Below are 8354 nucleotides of genomic sequence, written 5' to 3'. Positions count from 1 at the left end.
TACTTATTTGAAAGGCAGAGTCACTAACACACACAGGGTAAGAAAGAGAGATTGTCCATCTGCTGGTTCAATCCCCCAAATAATTCCTACAACCAAGATGAGGTTAATCATCTGGTAAATTCTGACATGAGACTCCTTCAGCTCTACCTACTGGCATGCAACATTTCCTCAAATGCAGTAAAATTGTCCATATACATCCTCTAATTTCCAAAGACTCACATACATTTTTGCTTCAATATGTAAATTCATAGAGTAATAATACCCAGGGAACTTCCTTTAGGGAGGTATATTAAACAATTAATTCTACCTCCATTATAGATGTGAACAGTGCTTCAGTAGAAAATAGATACCAAGATAAGCTCTATGTCAAATAATGTTGTTGACAGGTAGAAAGGTAAAAGATAACAAATATCTTCTAGAAAGTTATATATCATCTTATTTTATACCCAAAATTATATCTTTGTGTTAAGAACCTAAATAAGTGACTTTTACTGCTGCCATATTAGCAATTTAATTTCTGACTCTTATCTTAAGAGTGATTATCAGTAAGATATGGTATGCCTCAACTTTTATAATAAGAAACAGAGACAAAGAAGAGATGTGTTAGGGATCAATTTGTTTTTTCCATCTCTACAAACACTCTAAATTCTTATAATAGTGCAATTTATTAGGAGAGCATAGTTTTTTTTTAGAAAACTTTTACTTAATAAATATAAATTTCAAAAGTACAACTTTTGGATTATAGTGGTTTTTCCCCCCATAACCACCCTCCCACCCACAAACCATCCCATCTCCTACTCCCTCTCACATCCCATTCTTAAGATTCATTTTCAATTATCTTTATATACAGATGATCAACTCAGTATATACTAAGTAAAGATTTCAACAGTTTGAACCCACACAGACACACAAAGTATGAAGTATTGCTTGAAGATTAGTTTTGTCACTAATTATCATAATCAAAACATTAAGGACAGAGATCCTACATGGGGAATAAGTGCACAGTGATTCCTACTGTTGATTTAACAATTGACACTCTTATTTATGACATCAGTAATCACCCGAGGCTCTTGTCATAAGCTGCCAAGGCTATGGAAGCCTCTTGAGCTCACCAACTCTGAGCTTTATTTAGACAAGGCCATAATCAAAGTAGTTCTCTCCTCCCTTGAGAGAAAGGTGCCTCCTCCTTTGATGGCGCATTGTTTCCACTGGGAATTCACTCACAGAGATCTTTCATTTAGGTCATTTTTTTGCCACAGTGTCTTGGAGGAGAGCATAGCTTTACATGGAGCTGTTGATTTATGCTCACATTGGCTTGGTCAGGTCCACTTTGAGTCCTGGCTGCTCCACTTCTGATCCAGTTCCCTGCTAATGGCCAAGGAAAGCAGAGGAAGATGGCCCAAGTGCTTCAGACCCTGCATCCATGTGGGAGACAGGGAAGAAGCTCCTGGCTTTTGATCGGCCTGCCTCAAGCTGTTGTAGCCATTTGGGGAGTGAACCAGCAGATTGAAGACCTCTCTCTCTCCCTCTCCCTTTCTCTATAACTCTGCATCTCAAATAAATAAATAAATCCTTTAAAAAAAAGTCAGTGTCTGCTCCATTTATTTCAGAATGATCCATTACTGAACCAATAAAGTTTGTATCATAAAGTTAATTTCAGACAATGCCCAATTACATATTTTATAGCTAATCCAAGCACAAAACTATAGTAAAATCTGTCTTTATTACAGAAATTTGACCTGTGTTACAGGTTCAATCACTTTCTTGACACAATTCTAAGTATAAACTTATTATTGTTTGTTGAAACCAACTGAAAACACAGTATATAGAAAATACAGTAGTAATATTAACAAATATTAATTCAATTTTTTGTACATTAAATATTACAGCTTACCATATCAGTATTCTCTTTGTCTACAAAAAAAGATAATTCAGAAATCTTAAAGATAAAAAAATATTCAAAACCTTATCTACAATAATTTGTTAGTGGATATGCAATATAAAGACATAAAATGACATTAAAAACATAAAATGTGTGGGGTAAGCATCATGCTACAGGGGTTAAGCTGCTGCTTTGGGAGAGCCTGAGATTGAGTTCTGCTTATGCTTCCAATCCAGCTCCCTGCTAATGTACCTAGGAGGCAGCAGATAATGATCCAAGTACTTGGATTCTTGCCACTCATATGGGAGACTCAGATAGAGCTCCTGGCTTCTGGCTTAGCCTTGCCCAGCCCTAGTTGTTGCAGGCATCTGGGGAGTGGAACCTGTGGATAGAAGATCTCTCTTTTGCTCTCTCTGACATTCTGCATTTCAAATAAGTACATATATACATACTATAAAATATGGCTGGGAAAGAATAGTGGGACCATAGTTTTTGGATGCAATGGAACTTATTAATATATTATAAGATTTTAAAAATCTTATAAATTTTTAAAAGACATTTATATATATTTAAAATATAAAGTAATATATAATATAGAACAATGCACATCCTGCAAAACTATGATAATATTAAACCTATTAAAATGGTCACTTTAAGAGGGAAGGGAATGAGAGTAAAAGAGAAAAATGAATAAAAAACATTCATACAAATTCAAAAAAAAAGAGGAAAAATGCAATATTCCATAATACTGAGTAAAAATTTGCCCATGCTCTGGCTTGCCTTTTTGAGAAGGGTTACTTCTTTGACAACTTTCTCAATTTCATCAAAGGTAACTGAGTTTCTGTCCTTTCTGGGGTCACTTTTGGTTTTTTTTTTTTTTAATTAAACTTTTATTTAATGAATATAAATTTCCAAAGTACAGCTTATGGGTTACAATGGCTTCCCCCCTCCCATAACTTCCCTCCCACCCACATCCCTCCCCTTTCCCGTCCCCTCTCCCCTTCCAATCACATCATGATTCATTTTCAATTCTCTTTATATACAGAAGATCAGTTTAGTATATATTAGGTAACGATTTCAACAGTTTGCCCCCATATAGTAACACAAAGTGAAAAAAAATACTGTTGGAGTACTAGTTATAGCATTAAATAAGAGTGTACAGTACATTAAAGACAGAGATCTTACATAATATATTTTTTTTAAAAAAATTAATTTTCTATGCCATTTCCAATTTAACACCAGGTTTTTCCTTTTTTCATTTCCAATTATCTTTATATACAGAAGATCGATTCAGCATCAGTTTGTACCCACGCAGAAACACAAAATGTAAAAATACTGTTTCAGTACTAGTTATAGCATCACTGCACATTAGACAACACATTACTTGAAAAATCTTCGAAGAAATAATTATATTTATTTCTATTTTCTAAGTATCAATGGCCATTTCTTCATTCTGATGGTAATTTGGGGTATTTATAATTTCATTTTTCCTTTTTTTAGAAAATGTCTAGTCACACTGTATTTTTTATTATTTTAAAAATTTAGACTAACATGATTGTTATTCATTTTTTAATGCAGTACAGTACAATATTTCAACACATGTACAAAGCAAAAGCCAATCAAGCCAGGCAAGTAGTTTTTTCATTTCCTTATCTTTCTTTGTGTTCGGAGCATACCAGCTCATCTCTTCCATTTTAACCACATACACACACACACAGCCCAAACACAAATATAAAAACACAAAAGATAATTAAATCAATGAATTATAATGCAGAGAATAAACAACCACTATATAAAATCAACAAACCACAAAAGGAACACAGCCAGAGAGGAGAAAGCAACAATCTATGAATTAGCCAGCAAAACAATGAACAAGATGGAAATAGTATGCTTTCACCTATAGATAATTATGCTGAATGTAAATGGGTTAAATTCTCTAATTAAAAGATACTGAGTGGTTGAACAGATTAAAAAGCAGCAGCAGCAGTCTATAGGCGACTTAGATAAGCATGAAGGATACACATAGACTGAGAGCCAATGAGGGGAAAAGAATATTCAATATATTATAGTTTGAATACATTTTGGCCCCCAAACTCACTCAGGAAGTTAAATCCCAAAAGTATTATGCTAATGATATTAAGATGATGAATTTATCCAATTAAGGTATTTAGAGAGGAGGCCTTTGGGAAGATTGGATTAGGTTGCTAGGGTGTAGATTCCATGATAAACCCTGGTAGCTTCATAAGCACAAACAAGATAGATGAGTGTGTTCCCTGTCTCTTGCCAGGGATTCTGCCAGCAAGAATGCCCTGACCAGAGGCTAAACCAATGGGGACCACCAAATCTCAAACTGTGAACCTTCAGAGCTCTGAGCTAAATAAATTTTTTCTTTTTAGAAGTTAGGGGCCTCAGGTATTTTGTTATGGTGATAGAAAGGTGACTAATATACAAAGCAAACTATAATCAAAAGAAAGCAAGGGGGGGTAGTGCTGTAGTGTAGCAGGTAAAACAGCTACCTGCACTGCAGGCATCCCATATGAGCCCCAGTTCAAGACCTGGCTGCTCCACTTCAGATCCAGCTCTCTGCTATAGCCTGGGAAAGCAGTGGAAGATGGCCCAAGTGTGGGGGTCCCTACACCCAAGTGGGAGATCCAGAAGAAGCTCCTGGGTCCTGGCTTCAGACTGGCTCAGCTCTGGCTGTTGAGGCCATATGGGGAGTGAACCAGCAGATGGAAGATCTCTTTCTCTACCTCTGCCTCTCTGTAACTCTGCCTTTCAAATAAATGAATAAGTCTTTTAAAAAAGAAAGAAAGAAAGAAAGGGTGTCTATCCTATTATCAGATAAAACAGACTTTAAGCCAAAAACTGTGAAAAGACAAAGATAAAGGGGCCAATGAATCAAGAAGTTATAGCAATTATATATGTACCCAACATTGGAATACATATAAACATACAAAGCAAAATTTAAAAGACAAAAATTAAGGAATCCATTCAGCTATTTGTTGGCCTAATTGCTCTCCTAAATATCAATCTTCTCACTTTTAAAGTAAAGATATTATCATCTTCACAGGATTACTCTGAAGACAGTATGAAGGAATGTACAAACATGGTTCCTAACATATTAAATGCTTGACATTATCTGCTTAAACAAATATGAAAGTCTGACATTCTGAGAATTCATATTTCAAGATGCAAATTTTCCCAAAGAATACTCAATTCAAAACAATAACAAAAATATTAATCACTCTTGCATCATCTACTCTTGTCTACAATTCAATTCAAATGGGAGAAAAATGAATTACTCTAAAATTAACATAAAAGGCAAACCAAATTGCTACCTTCCTTACTGGAAGCATTTCTAGTTTTAAGTCTTCACTAATACTGGAAAAAAAAATTCAGTATTGCTGTAAAAATTCTTCCTAAAGCTGAATGCAAACTCTACTGAGAAATTCTCAAGTCTCCTTTGGCTCAAGTAGATGATTAAAACTCAACATTTCCTACTGCTGGAAATTCCTATTAATATTGACTCAATTTAACAGATTGAAAAAAAACTGTAGATTGGAAGAAAAAGCACTTTTTAACATAATAAATACCTAAAACTCCAATAGCTAACAATAGATTCAGAGTAATCTAGAGACTACAGGCCTTAAAGACAAAGCATAAAATTTTCTTTCATTCGGGGGATCTTCAAACTACATTATCTGTGACAGATTTTCCCCCTGATTCTGGGATTCAGATTTAGATGTATGTGTGGCAAGTAGGGAAATGGTGAAAATCATTTCATCCCAGTTATGTAATTATATTCTTTTTCAGTTAGCCCTTATATGTAAGGCAAAATTCCTCATTTTCATACCTTTAAAATAAAACAATAAAGTTCAAAGTATACCAGTAAGCAAATGGAAATCAAGGAAACTCTACATTTCTAACTAAAGCATTAGTTTCTTGGGAAATATAACAGTAGCTGTCCCTAGTTTCAAAAGACTAAAATTCTTGATTTTGAGAATAAATTGAGTTATATAATGTCTTGCTGTATTATCAAGTTTTATTTTAAGGTGGAAACTTTACCACTGAACTTAACTGTTTATTTGCAGAGGTTATTTATTGGAAATAGAATTTAGAATCAAAGAAGACTAATTAACCTCATTCTTCTATTATGGATAGAAACATGACAGAAATACACAAATACTGGGGCCAGTGCTGTGGCTCACTTGGCTAATCCTCTGCCTGCGGCGCCAGCATTCCATATGGGCAACAGGTTCTAGTCCCAGTTGCTCCTCTTCCAGTTCAGCTCTCTGCTGTGGCCCAGGAGTGCAGTGGATGATTGTCCAAGTGCTTGGGCGCCTGCATGGGAGACCAGGAGGAAGTGCCTGGCTCCTGGCTTCAGAACAGTGCAGCTCCGGCCATTTTGGGGGTGAACCAATGGAAGAAAGACCTTTCTCTCTGTCTCTCTCTCTCACTAACTCTATCTGTCAAATAAAAATAAATAAAAAAAAATACACAAATACTAAAATGTATTCTTTTAGTAGCAACAAATCAGAACAATTACATAGTGCTTTAACATTTATGATCTTATTCTGAATAATCCTGTCAGATGATAATAGGTGTTAGTGTCCCCATTTCTTAAGTCAGAAACTAAGATTGAAAAGAAATAATACCTATGGTAAGGTCACTAATTATTAGCTCCATAGTACACATGTAAATCTTGTCACTCAAGACCCAGCACTTCATAGTACTCAAAATCATCCCTTTTGAGCTTTATTTTCTGAGGTTGTGTAAACATGAGTTTTAATGATTTAGTTCCTCTAATGTCAATAACTTTTAAAAGACTTAAAATCATTGCTTCTTTTCAAATATCTTTTCTCAAAAATGAGTTTACAAAACAGGTTCCAGGACATTGACTCCTTTGCATGACTCTTGCCAAGTTTACCTTGTAGTACTTGAAACTGCTCATGTACAATAGCAATTCTTAAGGAAAAATTCAATGTACCAGCAGCAGAAGAGGAGGTAATGATCCTCAACTGCATGATCACTGTAGCACAGTTGGTATAGCATATCCTATCAGCATTCTGGGAAAGTCTCTGGCTGATGAACCTGCCCTAATGGATGCTTTGGAAGAGAAGCTCAAAGGAGATATGATGGATGTGCGATACAGGAGCGTATTTCTTCAGACACCTAAAACTGTGGTAGATACAGACTATTCTGACTGCCAAGTGTAAGACTGTGGGAATCTGTCAGCAAGAGGGTGTGATTCACCTCAGTCTTGTACAGAGAAATGTGAATGTCTTTGAGGTCATTACTCTCCAATGATCAAGTATAGTACAGACTTATCATAATTGTGGTTTCCAACCCAGTGGAAATTCCTATATATGTAACCTGGAAAATAAGTGGATTGTCCAAGCACTGAATGATTGTGAGTGGGTGCAATCCAGATCCCGCTATACTTTACCAAATGATAGCTGAAAAACTTGGCAGTCATCTCAGCTTTGCCTTGGATGGATTTTGGGAGAACAAGGCAACCCAAGTGTGGTTTTGTGGAGTGGAGTGAACATGGTGGATATTTCTCTCAAGGAACTGAATCCAGAGAGGGGAATAGACAATGATAATGAGAACTGGTGCATAAGATGGTGGCTGAAAGTGGCCAAGAAAGCAAACTAAAGGGGTATACCAATTGGGATTAAATGTGGCTGATCTCACTGAATCCTTATTCAAAGTTCTATCCAGCATTTACTCAGTGTTAACAATGGTGAAGAAGATAGAGGGCACTGAGAATGAGTTTTCCTGAGTTTTTGTATATCCTCAATGCTTGGTGACTAACCAGTTTGTCAACCAGAAGCTGAAGGATGATAAAGTTGTGCACAAGTAAAATGTAGTCACCTTGTGTGACATCCAGAAGGAACTAAAGACCTGTTACTACTGAGTTTTAGGCTGTAAAAACTAAAAATTATAATGTAATACATCCTGAGCCTTTAGTTTTCATGCATGTACATGGACACAGTTGGCTTCAAACTTCCTTAATAGGTGATTTGGGCTTACAGACTCAAAGCCCATGATTGGGTTAATGCTCAAAAAAGAGCTCTTGGATCAAGAAACTCCACAACAACAAAACAAGCAACTCACTGAAGAGATGGGCCAATGACCTCAGTAGACATTTTTCAAAAGAGGAAATCCAAATGGCCAACAGACACATGAAAAAATGTTCAGATCACTAGCCATCACGGAAATGCAAATCAAAACCACAATGAGGTTTCACCTCACCCCAGAGAGAATGGCTCACATACAGAAATCTACCAACAATAGATGCTGGAGAGGATGTAGGAAAAAAGGGACACTAACCCACTCTTGGTGGGAATGCAAACTGGTTAAGCCACTATGGAAGTCAGTCTGGAGATTCCTCAGAAACCAAAATATAACCCTACCATTCAACCCAGCCATCCAACTCCTTGGAATTTATCCAAAGGAAATTAAATAGGCA

General features: G+C 36.0%; 1 pseudogene; it reads left to right on the top strand.

The window, feature by feature from the left end:
- Positions 1-6927: 6927 nt before the first annotated feature.
- Positions 6928-7799, top strand: LOC133763234 (L-lactate dehydrogenase B chain-like; annotated as a pseudogene).
- The last annotated feature ends 555 nt before the right edge of the window (positions 7800-8354 follow it).

Source organism: Lepus europaeus, chromosome 1 (assembly GCF_033115175.1).
Source record: "Lepus europaeus isolate LE1 chromosome 1, mLepTim1.pri, whole genome shotgun sequence".
NCBI classification, from domain to species: Eukaryota; Metazoa; Chordata; class Mammalia; order Lagomorpha; family Leporidae; genus Lepus; species Lepus europaeus.
This window is presented reverse-complemented; position numbering and strand designations above follow the sequence as displayed.